The 17,665-nt window shown below is 40.4% G+C and overlaps 1 protein-coding gene across 2 annotated transcripts in view; it reads left to right on the top strand.

The window, feature by feature from the left end:
- RAB27B (RAB27B, member RAS oncogene family) overlaps nt 1-17,665 on the top strand; it is a 125,678-nt gene that overhangs the window by 58,349 nt on the left and 49,664 nt on the right. The window contains exon 1 of one of the 2 annotated variants that reach the window (XM_037151979.2): nt 8,608-8,892. The exons of the other annotated variant lie outside the window; for it this stretch is intronic. The gene's annotated coding sequence lies outside the window, so the exon portion shown is untranslated. Of the gene's footprint in view, nt 1-8,607; nt 8,893-17,665 lie in introns of those variants that run through there. 2 annotated transcript variants of the gene reach the window in all.

The following is a 17,665-nucleotide window of genomic DNA, read 5'->3' on the forward strand; positions in this document are numbered from 1 at the left end:
CCAACATGCCATGTAAAACATGATTCAAAAATGAAGTACTGTATAAATATTATTAAATAGGTCCTGCAGAAAGATTAATTTCTTGGAAAATTCAGCCATCTTTTAAAAATTCCTTTAGAGAGTAAATTCATGCCTATTCATGTACAGATAATGATTTTTTAGTATACTGATTTTTAAAAAGCTGAAGCAGTCAGGTTTCACTATTAAGAATCTAAGTCATCTTCGTTTCATTCTTCTAACTGTCCAGCTTTTCAGCATTTGCATAAACTGACGTTTTGAAAACAGTTGATCTGAAAATATTATTGAAAATAGACCACGTGAGAAGAAGCAAACAGCTTCAAAATATAAAACAGAAAACTAAGCGCCCACCTGTGCCCCCCCCCCCCCCGTTGAGGAGGTGAGAGCTGAAGGTGGGGGAGGAGTTAAATGAAATATGATGGCGTCTCCCTTATGGGGTGGATCTTTAAACCTAGTCTCATGTTTGTTCCTTTTTTAAAAGATAACTTGTTTCTTTTTTAAAAGAAACCATCGCCCTGGTGAAAACAGCGAACTTCATCATCTCCACGCTTCCTCCGGCCCACCCGTAATCCCTTGGCAATCTCTGCCCATTCGTGGGAAAATCAAACTTTCAGGTCGATTGGCAGGCCTGTCCCTTAGTAGGCTCCCAATAACTTTGGCTGAAAAAAACCTAATTCTAGGGAATACTGTGCTTTCTTACTGGTATCTTATCAGAAATATCTATCTGTGTTTCAGGCATGTAAGTAGTTACTGTTATAATATTATTATCATTATTCTTTTATATAAAAAGGGAAACAAGGGATTAGGGATGTTATGGACATTATCTGAACTATGTTATTATGAAATTAAAATCCAGGACCTCATAAAAGTTTGAAGCTGCTTGTGAAATACCTGTTGAATGAATGGCTAAAGGGTGGGAAATACTTTGTGAGCCCTGCCCCCCAACCCTACAAAGCTGTAAACTCCTTAAGACCAGGAATCATGGTTTTCATATAAATTTTACAGTTAAATAATCATTGTAAAAATAGAAATAAAAAAATAATGTTTGTATCCCTAGAATCCAGTCCATTATTTTATATAGTCAGTGCTCCATACGTGTTACCCAAAAATAAAGCGATTCCTATGAAAAAAGTGAAGCGTCATAACAATCTAGATTGCTAAAATACTTTTCAGTTCAGTCTCTTGTGTTTCCTCAACCTGTTGAATCACTCAGAAATATCTATTTCCTTTTATTTTTATTGAATTTATTGGGATGACATTGGGTAATAAAACCATACAAGTTTCAGGCGTACTATTCCATAACACATCATTTGTACACATTGCATTGTGGGCTCACCATCCTTAGTCAAGTCTCTTTCTGCCACCATTATCCACCGCTGTGCCCTCTTCCACCCCCCCACACCCCTTTCTTCCTGGCAATCACCACTCTGTTGTCTCTGTGTGTGAAATTTTTTTGTTTAATTCTTTCATCTTCTTCACCCAACAGCCTCCCTACATTCCCTTCCTTCTGACAACTGTCAGTCTATGTTATAAATCTATTTCTATTCATTAGTATATTTTGTTCATTAGGTTCCATATAGAAGTGAAATCATATGGTATTTGTCTATCTCTAACTGGATTATTTCACTTATCATAATACTCTCCAGGTCCATCCACATTGTGGCATAAGGTAAGATTTCCTTCTTTTTCACGACTGAGTAGTATTCCATTGTGTAAATGTACACAACCTATTTATCCACTCATCTGCTAATGAGCACTTGTGCTGCATTCAAATCTTGACTGTTGTACGTAACTCTGCAATGAACATAGGGGTGCATATATTCTTTTGAATTAATGTTCTGGGTTTCTTTGGATATATTCCCAGAAGTAGAATCACTGGGTCATAAGCCAGTTTCATTTCTAATTTTTGGAAGAAACTCCATACTGTTTTCTGCAATGGCTGGACCAGTCTGCATTCTCACCAACAGTGCACAAGTGTTCCGTTTTTCCATATCCTTGCTAACTTGTTATTTGTTGATTTATTGATGATAACCATTCTGACAGGTGTGAGTTGAATCTCATTTTGGTTTTAATTTGCATTTCTCTGGTGATTAATGATGTTGAGTATCTTTTCATATGTTTATGAGCCATCCGTACGTCCTTTTTGGAGAAGTGTCTGTTCAGGCCCTTTGCCCATTTTTTAATTGGACTGTTTGTTTGGTTTTTGGTGTTGAGTTGTATAAGTTGTTTATAAATTGGGGCAATTAACCCCTTATCAGATGTATCAGCAAATATGTCCTCCCATTCAGTGGGTTGTCTTTTCATATTGTTGATCATTTCCTTTATTAACCTTTGGGTAAGAGAGGAGGTACTCTGCAGAGAGATGTTCCCTCAGTCTTTATATTTCAGCTTCCTACACACTCAGCACTTTTTGTAGGACCTCATGTCTCCAGAGAATCAGCCACTCTCCTCTGTGTCCCTGTGCAAGGACTCTCCTCTGCTCTGAAAAGGCAGTTAGCACACTTTCTCCCTGCTAACTTTAGAATATCTATTGCACCTTTCTCTTGCTATTGTTCTTATGGGTTAATGCCTTTCTAATTCCTTCAAGATATGCATTGGAACAGACCCACAAACAGGGAAGGGATTTGAATGCCTAATACCAAGAAGATGACTAATATTCACCACATTTTACAGGTGGAGAAATGCAAGAAAATGAGCTCTTATTAATTGTGGTATTTTCATTCTGATCATGTGTTCTTTTATGAGTTCTTTTAAAACATTAAAGAAAACTTGGTTACAATAATTTCCAGTTGAGGTGACAGTTTGATTTCATTTCACATTCTGAGAAACTGAGGCAAAATGTAGTTAGAAGTTGGAGGGTAAGACCTCATCACAGAGTAGGTATTCTACGTACAATTATGTGAACAAGTCTAGTCTGATGCCTAGAGTTGAGTCTCGATGTGCTACCCATTGAAAGTGATTTGCTGGTATAAATCCACTTAAGCCTATATATTTCTTGAAGTAACATCTTAAAAAGTAGTTACTAAAACCAGCATGACTTGGAAGCCCAGTTCTGTGACTTTGAGTCATGCTGTGGGGTTTCCTCAAACTGGGGAGGGGTTGATTTTTATTTGTGATTAGGAGAACTTCATATGAACTTAAAATCAGCAGTGGGTGGAGGCACACCCCTGCATAACTACCTGACCAAGCCATCCCAGGAGAAGGGAGTGTTGGGAAACCTCTGATCTCATCAGTGTGAGTTTCAAGTAGGGAGATGAGATGGCAATTTTGAAGAGTATTTTGAAGGATGAGAAGCAATTAAGTCCATGGCTCATGTCACAAAGGGCAGGAGAGAAGACACCAAATCTGTGTGTTGTCGAAAGCTTTAGAATGCTCATTTCCCCTTAGAGCACTTTGTAGTTTTTCCTTCATGTTTCTGCTTTATCTGCTGCGAGCTTAGCGCAGTATCAAGCACGTGCCACTCAACAAATGCTTGTTGTATAAACAAATGAGCGTGCAAACCTCTTAAATCTGTCTTTAGTCTATACCCCAAATTCACATTTTCACTGCATATAGGTTATTATGCAAAAAAAGATATGCAAGTACTTTAATAAATTGTAATGTTTTCGCTATTGAACAAAGACCTTTTGTTTTTCTATGTATATTTTAAGACTACTTTAATATTAGTTTTATTTTTTAAGGTAATACATGTCGTAGTTTTTAAGGGTGTTAAATTTCTAATAAACTAGTGCAGATTTCCTTCTAAGTCCTAAACCCCACAGAAAAACATTAGACTTTTTTAGTGCTTTTTTATGGTACTTATTTACATATTTATACATGGTTTGCTTAGCCTGCTATTTCTTTATTTAGCAATATTAAACATTATTTATTGATTCTGTGTTACGACAGTTGAGGATTTAGTTGTGTTACACACCCACACTCGTATATGCAGACTGTTTTTTCTTTTTCTTTAAAGGTTTTTAAAGTGATTTGAGGTAGAGAGAAAGAAACATCGATTTTTGTTGTTCTACTTATTTATGCATTCATTGTCTGATTCTTGTACGTGCCCAAACCAGGGATCCAATGGGAACAGTGCTCTCACCAACCGAGCTTCTGGGGCAGGGCCTGTCTTGCCTTATCCCCACCCTCTACAGAGTGTTATACCATAATTTATAGTTATTCTCCTGCCGGTGTTCCCATTGTTCTGATTATGTCCACTTCTTAGCAATGTTATTATTATGTTTCTTTTTTCTCATGGCCTTTTGTTTTTCCTGGAGTTAGTACAATAACTCCCTCCCCCGACCATGTATGTGTTTAGTACCCTCTGTACCTACTGTCAATTATTCACACATGCCCCCGCCCAAATGACATTTCAAGTCGTACCAGTCGGAATAGTCTAACTGCCATAACAAACAACCCAGAAAGTCTCGGCGAGTGTATGTGGTGTGGTTTATTTCTTCCTCCTGTCGCAGTGTAACGTGTGGCCACTGGGGTTTGTGTGTCCACAGACACTCAGGGTCACAGGCTTCTTTCCTCTGGGCTTTAATGTCTTCTAGGGCCACGGAGCTCCTCACTGAGTCTTTGTGTCCGGTTTTAATAAGACAAGAGGAGAAGCATCGAGAATCTCACAGGTCATTTTATGGGAATGGCCAGGAAGGCGGGCGCCACCGCTGTGACTCATACACTACTAACCAGCACTCAGTTACACGCCTTCCTACCTACAAGGGCTAAGAAGTGAAACTTAGTGGGGTACCTAGGAAAAGGGGGACATGGAACTGGATGAGCACTTCCAGTCTCCTCTGCACACGCATTCAACGGTTGGTCAGATGGACGTGTACGCGGAATAATTATTTTCTTTCCTGGAGGCCTTCCTGCTGTGATTCGTCCTTCTGCTTCTCGCTGGGACTGCTTCCCAGTTGTTGCTCAGGAGAATTCGCTTGATTGCCTTCTCTGTTGGTTCTGCATTTCTCGAGTTCCCTCTTTTCCTCTTTCTTGGTTCATAAGTTGGTTTGGGCGACCCTTCCTTAAAACCGGTATGAGGAGTATACGTTTGAATCCTCGTGTGTCTGAACATATCTTTTATCACACTTGGCTAGCGTTTGGTCCGGGTATGCAACTCTAAGTTCAAAGTAATTTTATTTTTAGAATGTGAAGACATTTCAAGAATCTTCTCAATCCATTATTGCTCTTGAGAAATCTAATGCAATTTTCATTCTTTTCCTTTACATGTGATCTGCTCTATGTTTCTGGAAGATGTTTTAGATTGTTCTCTTTATTCCTGGGCTTCTAATATTTCAGAATGATGTATATTGGTGTGTTTAATTAATTAACTAATTAAAAAATGATACTCTTCTGGCCTTTAGGGGAAGTTTTGATCCTAAAGAGTCAAAGATCCTTCTCTTCTGGAGTGGATTTTGCATTATTTATTTAATTGTTTTTGGGGGTCCATTTCTGGATAAAAATTGAAAGTTTCTTTTTTGGAATTCTCTGGAATTTTTATTTGTTAGAAAAGTTTTTCTTTTTCTCCAAATTTTTATGTCTGTATCTTTTTGTTCTATTTTTCCTGGAGATGTTTTCAATTTAATCTTATAAACCATCTGTCAATTATTGAATATTTAAAATGCTGAGAATATTTTCAATTTCAAGAGGGCTTTTTGTCTTATATATAAATTTCTTTTTAATTCATTTTCTGTAGCAGCAGAGTAAAAATGCATGTGTTCCATTCATCTTGTTAAACCACAAATGAACCTAGTTTATTTTCTACAGAAAATAAACCTCAGGTCTCCTGGAGGCTGGGTTGAGCAGATGGATGAAGTTATGGTTGGTTGATTGCACGGTCGTGGGGAAGGAAACTGAGGGTCCAAGCATTCCGTACACAGACATCTAACCAAACCCTGGTGTTCACCCCACCAGTGGCCCACTCCAGTGGTGCCTCTCAGCAGTAAGCAGGGCGAAATGTCATGCGTCTTATCCGTCACCCTTCCTACAGATGTGCCGGCGGGTTAACCCAAGCCTCCATCTGACTTAGCTCCTCCCACCATCTATTGCAGTTTGTTTTGTTGCTTTACTTCTCTTCTCCCTTTTATTTGTCTTTAGGATTCATCGATATTTAAAATATTCATTTCTTCTCATGTTAGAGGAGTTTAGTTAGGGAAGGGAGCTGAAACATGTGATCAGTTGGCCATTTTCCACTAGAAACCTCCCATCTACCTGCATATCTGATGACCTCACTCCTATATGTACTGAATGATAAACCTACTGACAAAAATTGTATCTCTCCAATTTGTGGAGAGATACAATAAACTCCAGGCACAGGAAGGCATTTGTTTTTTATTACGTCACGTGACGCCATCACGAGTTTTCATGGGGCTTTTCCTCTGCTCTGTCTCTGTTCCAAGGGGCCTCCATGAAGTGGCCCCAAATCATTGCCTCGTGCCCTCCCACTCCCCTCTCCTCCTCCGCATCCTTCTTCCTGGAAGAAGGATGGGCTCCCTGCCCTGCAGTAGCTCTGCAGCATCTGGTCACTGTGTGACACCAGGGTCTCTGAGCCTCAGAACCTGAAAGGCAGGACTTACATGACAAGTGACTGCAGGAGGATTGATCCTGCAAGAGTTGACCCTGAGAGCCCTGGCTGGTGTAGCTCAGTAGATTGAGCGCAGCCTGAAAATCAAAGGGTTGCTGCTTCAATTCCTGGTCAGGGCACATGCCTGTATTGTGGGCCAGGTCCCAGTGGGGGCCATGTAAGAAGCAACCACACATTGATGTTTCTCTCCCTCTTTTTCTCCCTCCCTTCCCCCCACTCTAAAAATAAATAAATAAATAAATAAATAAATAAATAAATAAATAAATAAATAATTTTAAAAAAGAGCTGACCCTGCAAGGCAGCTGGCACACTTATCTAGGGTAGGGGGACAAGGCCAGCAGGCCCGGAATGTGCTAGACTTTCTCCCAACAGAGAAAGTTTCCTGGGGACAGCAGGGAGGCAGCGCTGTGCTGGGACCAGCACGAGCCTGGCCAGTCAGGACCCAGCAGACCTGAGCTCTCCGTTTATGGACCTTCCTCATTCCGGGCACTTTGGTTGGGACCGTCTCAGCCTCAGTTTCTTCATTCTTAAAATGGGGACAATAAACATAGTAGGTGCCTTGCCTGTTTCAAAGCGATGTTGTGCAAGTCAAATGAAATGATACATGGGAAAGGATGTTAGAAACTGCACCACATACGGGAAATACTAGCTATTTGGATTAATGTGAGTAAACACGTGACCTAGGTGAGAACACAGATTATAATTGCAGAGCACAGAGAGTTATTTTAAATCCATGTTTTATGGGAGGTAGAAAAAGCTTAAGTTTGTTATGTTCAGTCTTTTATCTCTTTCCAGGCCAGTAGACACACGTTTGTTATGTGCTTAGATATTGCTGATGGATGCAGAATAGACATCACAAATATAGACCCCAGCACGTCTATTTTGAAAATCTACAGCCCGAGCATCCTGTACTTCATTCTGGTAGATCAGAATAATTTCTATGTAGTGGACCTGGCTTTGGGAGAATGAAGTAGATAAGTGCTACCAAAGTAATACCAGTGCATAGAATCACTGTGCACTTCACGGATATAAACTCATTTACCCACAATAACCCCAGGAAGGCATTTATTATCCCCATTTTCAAGACCAGAACATCGAGGCACAGAATATAGGACTTCTTCCACATTTCCCTAATAGAATAGACAGATTCCTGTGGGATCAAGGGTTTTCTTCCACACCTTCCTTCTCTGCTGTTTTGCTACTCTTCATGTTTCCTTTTGGTTTGGGGGTCTACTCCTGCCCCTTCCTCCAGCACTTTTCCCAGAGACTTCCCAGCTGATTCTCCGAGGTGCCCTGTCAAACAACGAAAATTTAAGCAGTCATTTCTGACTGTTTACCAACATGAGTGTAAGCAACAGGTTTGGAACTTAGATTTCACACAGAGGACTGAACCAGCTGCTACCAAGTGTAAACCTCGGATTCTCAAGAGACCTTAGTCTGTCTGAAACACGACCTCAAGACAGCAAGCCAGGATCTCTGCTATGGACCAACCCCAAGTGTCTAGAACAGGGTCTGACGCATAGTAGGCTCTTAATATTTGTTCAGGGAAGCGCATCCTCCTCGTTTATTTTGTTCTAATAGGATCTCTATTTACTAACTTACTGGTCTCTGAAGTGACTAGGAGGCAAAGTTAGCATGGTGCATACTATGCATTAGATTAATGCATTCATACTTACAGATGCTAACTTTTAATATGAATTTGGAACTGCCCTTCTACATACATCCCGAGGCCTTTCTCTGTTCTCCACCGGCAATTCCTCCCTCTCTGTAGTTAATGAGACATCCCTGGGGGGTGGGGCGGGGTGGGGGTGTAGAATGCAAAACATTGGAAGCAGTTCTCACAGTGCCCCGGGCTCTTTCAATAAAAGATATCAAAGAAAACACCAAGAAATAAAGGGGTAAAAATGAGCTGCTGCCAGGGTTTGAAGCTCCACAGAGGAGAATTTAACCAGGAGCCCAGTGCCTCTGAGTCACCACCGAGAGAGGGCCCGAGGTGAGCTCCGCACATCCACATCCGTGTTGGGGCTGGAGACACGCCTTCTTCTCACACACTCGCTCCAGATCCAGGCGTATGTGCGCACTCAGGGGTGGTGCTCCAGTCCTGCCATTCGCCGTCCCGACGGGCAGGGGCCGGGGAGCGAGCCAGAGCCACAGGTTGGAAAAATCAGGAGCTGTCCCGGTGATGGTCGCCCTGTAGAGCAGATCCCGTGTCCCTGCTGGCGTGGAAGCTCAGGAGTTGCAGGGCTTGGGGACCGGGAAGGCAGCCTCTGAAACCTGACACCCAGCCCTCGCAAAGGAAACTTCGCAGGCTGGTGAGTTGGGGAAGCCGGGCTGTTATTGCTGGAATATGTTCCCACCCACTGAGGGTATTCTCGGCGGCCGGCCTTGGAAAAGGAAGTGAGACGTGGACGAGCAGCCGCAGGCCCGCAGGGGCGAGGGGAGCCCGGCTGCGTGAATGAGCTTCTCAGAGCCGCAGCTCCAGCCCAAATCCTGGTCGGAGGACCGATGTCTTGTGTGTGTGCGCGCGCGGGTGGCATCAGAGGGCTGCCTGTTGGTATTTGCATTTCAAACAGCTGGTTGGGATTTAAAAAAAAAAAACAAAAAACCTGGGCATTGGGAGAGCAGTTTCCTTCTATTGGTATCTCGAACAACCACCAAATAATAATAACGATGATGATGATCATGATAACAAGATGTTTAGAGTTTCATTTAAGGAGAAGTAATTTAGTGAGGCACGCCAGGCAGGTGATAGGACATTTCTTTGCACTTCCTCAGGTGAAAGAGCCGCAGAGAAATCAAAAGTAGTTCGTGTCTTCCAATGTTTTGCTCAGTTTCTCCCCCCCAAATTTCGATCCAAGCGTTGCAGCTACTAGGGGGTGAGCGAGTGTGTGCGTTTCAGTGGTAACAAGGTATTAGCTTCCAAGAATTTCCCAGCCAACACAGCATTAACTGAAAACTACTGAAGCAGGTGGAATGTTACCTGCAACTAGAGACCTCCTTCCTAGGAAAAACGTATGGATGGCTGTAATCACATACCTACAACATGCTTACGACTAAATTTTAATTTCAAGATATAAATTTAAGGGCATAAGATTCCAGTTGTTTAAATGGTTTGATTAAGCCCAAATTAATAGCATGTCATTTTCAGGATTAGCAACAAAATTATTATTTAACATAGTAATAACTATGAATTTTGACTTAGATATGTTTAAAAGAAAAACGTGTGCTGGTTTTACTATTTAGTTACATTGATGCATATTTGAATATGTATTCAAATATATATATCGTGGTATATGTATATTCAAAGTATATATATTTAAATATATACAAATATATATTTATATATACATTCATATATATATATATGGTTGCCTATTTCTAAATTTGCAAAGTTAACAGAAAGGTAGACTTCAGCATTATAGCCTCAGGTATTTAAGCTTATTGACTTTTCAAGTTCTTATCAAGTCCAAATTGTAATATGATGTGAGAGCCATTTCCCATAAATATTTTTCATAATATCACAGCCTAATCCTCTACCCAGATGGGATCAGTCCTTCTTGAAGGCAAGAGGGGAGTCTTAGGATGACCAATAAAGGGTATTCTTGAGAGATAGTTTGCTATTAATCAGGCTTTTCTGCTTCAGAACTAACTATGGCCTCCCATAAAATGTTACCATCATCACTTTCAAAATGAAAATGAAACATTGCAGATGAAACTGGATGGGCCTGTTCTCACAGTTGCCAAGAAGGTGTAAAGGGAATCTGTCAGATGCACACCAAGCACAGCTCTCTCATAGGCCACTCCTGGCACAGAATTCTGCATTCGACCTGATGAGGAACGTTCCCCTAGGGTAATCGATCGTCTCAGCTCCTCAGCACACCAGCTTACACTAAAGTTATCTGCCCGTGCCTGACTTGCTTTTCAGGTATTTCAGTACTGTTCTGGAAAAGTGGAACTCATCCAAAGCCCCAGGTGTTTCAGAACAGAAATCTGCTCTTTTCCCACCTCTGGGAAATTTTGGACTAGTTATTTTATTTATTTATTTATGTATTTTCAGATCAGCAGAGCATGAAACATAGAGCAACTATTCAAGTAAAACTCAGCTCACAGTGAACCCAGGACCTTGAGTTGATTTATCAAGGCGAGTTAACCAATAGTTCATCTTTTGAGCAAGTAATTGTAATGTTGAGATGAGGGAAAACAATTACAGTAAAAGCAGGACAAACAAGTTGTTTCCCATGGTGACTATGTCACTTTCTAAAGATGGCAGCTAAAAGGAAATGATTTTTTACTCATTATTAGGTGTATGCAGAGACGAAGTTTATTACATAATTGTAGGAAGTAGAAATATCACTAAGGGTAACAAAGTCCTATTGTGAACCTCATAAATGGAATAAAGGGTATTACTTTGTTTTATGCACTTTGCGATCATTATTCATGTTCCCTAAATATTAAGCTTTTCTCATAAGCCCTCCTTACATGAAGAAAACTTATCCAGAGTGCTGATAATGAGAATAAAACTCTGTTTAGCACATAGCTAAAAAGTATCCCCAATTAAACACCTAAATCAATCAACAAATGAGTAATTAATTATGCAAGCTTCAGTGCGATAAAAAATACTTAAAGTGTAATTAGGAGAGTGACCTGGAAGGGGGTGGAAGGGTACGTGGGATTCAGTGGTCAGGGAGAGCCTTCGGGAAGCCCATCTGTTTAACAGCCCCATGGCCTCAATGAAGAGAAAGTATATTATAAGGTGACCAGAGTAGACAAGAGACCAGTTAGGAGGCTACAGTAGACCAGAGATGACAGCGACATAAAAACAGGTGGAAACAATGTGCTCCCAGAGAGAAGTGGAGAGCCAGGCAGTATTTGAAGGCAGAGATAATAATAGCACTTGCTGACTAATTGGATAAGGGGCAGGAATGAAGGAAAGGAAGAACCAAAATGATCATCAGGTTTTTTACTGAAGATACTGGGTAGGTGGTAAAGCCATTTCCTAAGACGGATAAAGCTAGCAGAAAAGCCACTCTGAAAGGAAAATGCAGAATTCATTTCCAGCCCTTCAAGGTATTTTTAGGTATCCGAGTGGAAAGGTCAGATTGGGCTTTTGGTTGTAAGAATCTGGAGTACTTGGAAGAAGTCACAGGCGAATAGAGACAGCTGGGACTCAAGTGTCCATGGGTGCTACTCAGAGCCATGGCCTTGAGGACATCACCTAGAGAGACAGGAGAAAGAAAGGGGGGGGGGGGGGGGGGGGCGAGTAGAGCCCTAAGGGCCAAGCCCTGGCTTCTCTAACACTGAGAGATCTTGCATGGAAGGAGCCAGTAAAAGTCAGTACAGTGGGAGGTAAACCAAGAGGAAGTGTTGTTGTGGAATCCAATCCAGGTAGCCTTTCCAAAAAAAAAGGGGGGGTGGGGGGAAGGCAGTTGTGTCAGATGTTGCTGGGATGATGAGTGAGATAAGGACCGGAAGGGATATTGCAGGTGGCAATTTGGAATCGCTGGCAGCTTTGATAGGGGATGGAGTTCTTAAAAATGAGAAGTTCAAGTAAACTTATTTTAGAAATTTGGAGATAGCATTTCACATTATCCTAAGAGAGATACCACTAGAGAAATTCATGATACTACATAGGGACTTTAATAAAATCAATTTCCAAAATGGCTTGTAGAGTGAATGAACAAAGGAATGCATAATTAGAAATACTTACAAAGGATTAGATGAGCTGAAAGTATAGGGTGAGGAAGACTAAAACCCAGAGTTGGCTGAAACTTGGAAAAATGCTGAGGAGAGCCAAAAATTTTTCTAGAGTCCTTTAGAGCAAAGCAGCGAATAAGGAAGTTAGCAGATGGGAGAGAAAGTGTCATTACTCAGTGTCTATTGCTTCCTCCTTCTTCCCAATGAAAAGAAATAGTGTTCGAAACCAGGAAGGCGAAGACAACACTGAAAGAAAGTTAAAACCAAGGAAAGAAGAGAAGTTACTGTGACTGGGAGAAACTTCTTTAAATGGAAACCAGGAGTGGTGGGGGCAGTGAAGAGGGCCCCCTCTGGGGAGATGGTACCTGACCTGAGACCTGAAGGGTGTCTGGGGCCAGTCAGGTGCACAGCTGGGAGAGAACAGTCCCAGCGAGCAAAAGCACCTGCCAAGTGCCTGACCTGGGAAAGAGCTTGTGCTCTCAGAGAGCTGGCAGAAGAGTTCAGAGAGGGGAAGGGGGGCCAGAGAGAGAGAGACCACACGGGAAGCCATTGCAGGGACTGGGTGGGACCACAGCTGACCCAGCGCAGCATCTGGGCTGTTGTAGGGACAGGCCAGTGCTGGGAGGTTGCTCAAAACACCCTTCTAGCTGTCTTTCTAAACTGTGATCCTACAAATACAGACACGCAATCTGTTTGATGTTTGATGGGTATTCTGGATCACGAATTAAGAGATACTAGTACACGTGTAGTTAATACAGTTGTAAAAAATAACATCAAAGTAAATTAAGTTGTAGCTTGCCACATACACCAAATGTCTAATGTATAGAAAGTCAGGAGGAAACTACTTTTCTCACTAGGTGAAACTGTAGTCAAGGATATTAAGACTCACCCACATAATTTTGGGAATAATGTCAAAGAAGGCAGATTAGATGTCATAAATTAGTGAGTTTTACCTCAAAACATTAAGAAGTCCATTGCTAATATAACACTCTTAGTGCTGAGTAATACAGCTGTTGAGTATGGCATTTCATCTCCATAAAGCTCGATTTTCTCCTACGTGCAAGAAAAAGATGCTGATTATCTCAATATCCCTGTTGTCTAGCTTTAGACTTGGGTAATTTACAATTCTTTTTACATATTTAGTTTCTTTCTTCTTTTTCTTTGTACCTTTCCTCTCTTCCTTCCCTTTATGTGCCAATTTACCCATTTGGGTCAGTAAGTGGATATATATATATATATATATATATATATATATATATATATAGATAGAGAGAGAGAGAGATAGAGAGAGAGAGATCTATGGAAATTGATGTGGGTGTGCATATATACACATATATGTACACACTCACAGAGGAAAAAGAGAGATATACAAATACTATATAGACAGTAAAAGAGGAACATTTTTATTTTAAAAGGCTTAGGGGGAAAGTACGAGATTTTAGTCTTCTTTCTGTAACACACACATTTATTTTTATGGTAATCTTGGGGTCAACCCAATATGCTTTCTTGTTGCCTTTCTCTTTAACTTGCTCAGAAAAATGAAACTGTGTCCTCAGTCTGGCCTGAGAGAGACACCAGAACAAAACTAATTAGAAAAAAACAAAATTTGCTTCGTATTCAATTTGTCCAGTCTAACTTAGGCAAGGAGCTTACAGCCTGAGCTTTGTTTAAAAAGTTATTCAGTTCTTGTAGGTCTATTATTTAAAATATGCTTTTTTCATAAACAAATGTACCGTTGATAAATGGTTTTTTGACATGTCAAAATATTTAAAATATAGGAGAAAATTAGATTTTCAAGGAGGAAAAGAAAAACTAGGAATCTCTTAGTAATTTAAAAAAATAGAGACCTTTTCAAAGATCAAGAGCTTCTGAATATTGACTCAGGTGTCTGCTTGGACTGACTTGAGCCTGTGAACATTTTCTCCTGAGTGCTGGGGATTGCAGGAGCCTTTGCTCATTGCTTAATTTCTTGGTGAACCTGTTTGCTAATTTCTTATTTCCTTGAGTAAAATAAAGCTAGTTACCACAACTATCTATGCAGAACCTGTTATTCCTAGCCTCTGTTCCTCTCCTGCCCCAATTCCATCTTTGACTTCAATCTTTCTCAGGTCGGCAATACCTGGTGTCAAGTGCTGCCTTTCGGGGTTTGGAGGAAAGAGCTTCTATCAGAAACAATACAGAAAACAAGACTGTAACCATACCTTAGAAAAACTGCTTGAATGCAAGTACTCTAATGTCTGTAACTAAGGGTTAATCCATAATGAAACAGTCTTCAGTAAAAGGCACATCATATGAGAAAGACCAATTCTTTCATCTTCAGCTGGAAACAGGTGCTGGTGGGTGAAGACCGCATGGTGGTGACCTAATGAAATGACCAACCTGGATTTTCTCTTCGCTCTGACTGCACTAGATTGTCATCAGGTGCTAGTTGTTTCGAACTGGACCTGCAAGATCTCCCCATATCTCCCTTGTTAGGTTTTAATTGCTCACTTACCTACCAGAAAAACCAAGCAAACAAAGTAGAACGCATAACTCAGTAGTACTGCTCCTGGACACCTCCTTAATCGAGCTGTGCCCTGCGCTCCCCAGCAATTTCCATACTTGATGGGAATTCATTCCGTTTGAGATTACAAAGGGTATCCCTGGGTAAAGGGGAGGGCCTGATGAAACATGGAGGATAAGGACCCCTGTCTGGTTTTTTCCTCTAATAGACAACACCAACCTGTGCGCTTGGTACCCTCTGCAAACTCGGAGAAGGCCTGGTATGCACATGTTCTGTGGCCAGCTGTAAGGACGTCTTTGAGTTCTAAGTTGTGGTTTTTCTCTGCAGAACAACTATAGGATAATGACTAAGTTGCCATGAAGAAGAATTTTCCTTGAATTATAGTGTTCTTCTTCTTGGTGCCCCACAGTTTTTGTAATCAAGTGTGGTTTTCATGGTTCTGACCACCCAGAGTTTTTCACTCTCTGAAAGTACAATTTGCATTTTAAAGTAGGCTTATGATAGGATCCAGACACGAGATTCCTGTCCTTTAGTTCATGGAAGGTGTTGGCTTAGGGCGAAAGTAAAATAGAGCCTCAAGGTAGAGTGTAATTAGTCTCAAGTAGTAATGTTGATTCTTCAAATCAATACAGTAAATATTTGCAAACCTACAAGGATAGGCATCCAACTAACTCAAGAGAGAAAAGGACAAAATTATAAATGTCAACTCTATATTTAAAGAAATATGAAGTGTTTACATCATTGTATTTATAACCAGGACTAGCATGTTTTATTTGTCTTACTTTTCAGGAACCAAGTTTTCTAAAATTGTGTAGAACTTAGAAGAGGAGGGTTAAAGAAATAGTTCAAAACTGTCTTTCCTACCATTGACATGTTATTCTGCATGGTCTCTTGATCCAAAAGATAAAAATAAGAAATCTAAGAATTATCAATATGCTTTGGAGAGCACTAATTCTACCTGGATAGCATCAGATTTAGAGAAAATGTCAAGTTAGTTATGTGGAAGATGATAGTGCTATTTAATCCCAATAAAAGATTTTGCTCAGCATATTAAAACTCATAATAGCAATGTAGTCTCTGGTATAATTTTACATAGCTGAATTTTTATTTAAAATTCTTGAAGTACCTTTTACGTATCAGCATCATAGTTGGTACTTGGGTTCTATAGATGAATAAGACATAGTTCCTGATCTCAGAGGACTTAATATCTGGTGTGGTACAGGGAATACCTGAGCAGATAATTTTAGTGAAATCTGGTAAAATGGGTGGTTTGAATGCACTATTGTGATAATAGAGGAAGATAAATTTAAGGGGGTTACAACTGTGGAGGCGTCAGTTAGAAGTGGATAATAAAAAAGGTCTGAAATTAGGTCAAGTGATTGTAACGTTAGAGAAGAAAAGTCAGATTAGAGAAATTGATGAGTGACTTTACCCAGCTATTAGGAGAAAGGAGAAATGTTTATAAAGTCTCAATTGTTAGTTTAGGAGGCAATAGATGGGTGAATAGTGGTCCCCCAAATTGAAATGAGGTATAAAAATGCTGAAGCGTGTTGAGTGGGGAAGACATACAGCATTTGGGGTACATGTGGTTGGATTTGTGTAGAAAAATGGCTCCAGGCATTTAAACCTCCTAAGAGAAGTCAGGCTGGTAATAGTGATGGGGAGTGCTGGAGTGCAGGTAATCACTAAAGTTCCCCAGAACTAAAACCATCTCTCGGAAACCCTGGGAAGAGAGAAATACAGCCATGACATAGGCCTCACTATTTTTTCTTTTCTGTAAACACTGATCTGCTTTGGCTAATAATGACATTTAAGTTCTGGAAGGACTTAGGGGAAATGTGAGGTCATATCTAATTATTTATAGTCATCACTATTATTGTTAAATTGAGAGGATAGCTTAAATATGTCTGTAGCTCAGTTTGTGAGTATGACATCATTTATTTCTTTTTTTGTGGGACATTTTAAGTAACTGTTTCTTTCCCTGCAACCCTGTTCACCCATATTCTCTTCCAGCTGAACTATGAAAAATGAGAAGTCCTATCTCAGCTAGGAATGAGTTCTAATACTGGAGAACAGAAAACCTAATAGATGCCTAAAGTGATTGAATCTATTGACTTGGGCTCATTAATGTCATGGCTTAATAACTGACACACAGTCCACAGTAACTAGGAACAGACCGACTCCCATTGTCTTCATTTCACTCAGCAGCTCTCTTCCAGCTCTGCTATGACTGAATCTCTGACACTCAACCTCAAGAGCTACTTACTAAAGCGCAACAGAATGTATTGCGGTGTTCTAAAAGGCTTGAAGAATGACTCCTTTGTAACAATTGCTTTAGCAATTTCCTATACTATGTAAAACATTGTTAAATGATTGGCTTCTAAGTCGATGCAAATGCCTAAGTTTATGGAAAGTTATTCTCTCTTCTGTCCTCATCCTACCCCTGAGTCCCCATGATAATAAGCCTTTCAGTTCATTGTTTGCAATACTTGATTGCCTTGGTGAATATTCCTTATACAACCACCTACTGCCTCTCAGTCCCCACCTCAAGTCATTCTGATTATTGAATAGTGAGTATGAACATCCTGCATGTCCACTTGTCCAACCGAGCTGTTCTCTCTGTTCCTTCTGGATGGATTCCAGGTGTGCAAAGCGTTCTTTGGTATAGATGCATCATTTCAGACATCTTGTTCCAAACAATGTGTTTGTCATAAAAACTTCTTATAATAAGCCAATAGCCCAGTTATTTGTGTTTTGACTATTATGGGTGGAAAAGCAAAATCCGAAAGAACTTTTAATGACTCGTCTATGAGTTAGACACATAATTCATGTCTAGAAATACCCCAGTTAGGATTTCTAATTAGAATCATATTGACTTTGGTCCTCTT

Source organism: Artibeus jamaicensis, unplaced genomic scaffold (genome assembly GCF_021234435.1).
Source record: "Artibeus jamaicensis isolate MK-2021 breed Jamaican fruit bat unplaced genomic scaffold, CSHL_Jam_final contig_354, whole genome shotgun sequence".
Classification (NCBI taxonomy): Eukaryota; Metazoa; Chordata; class Mammalia; order Chiroptera; family Phyllostomidae; genus Artibeus; species Artibeus jamaicensis.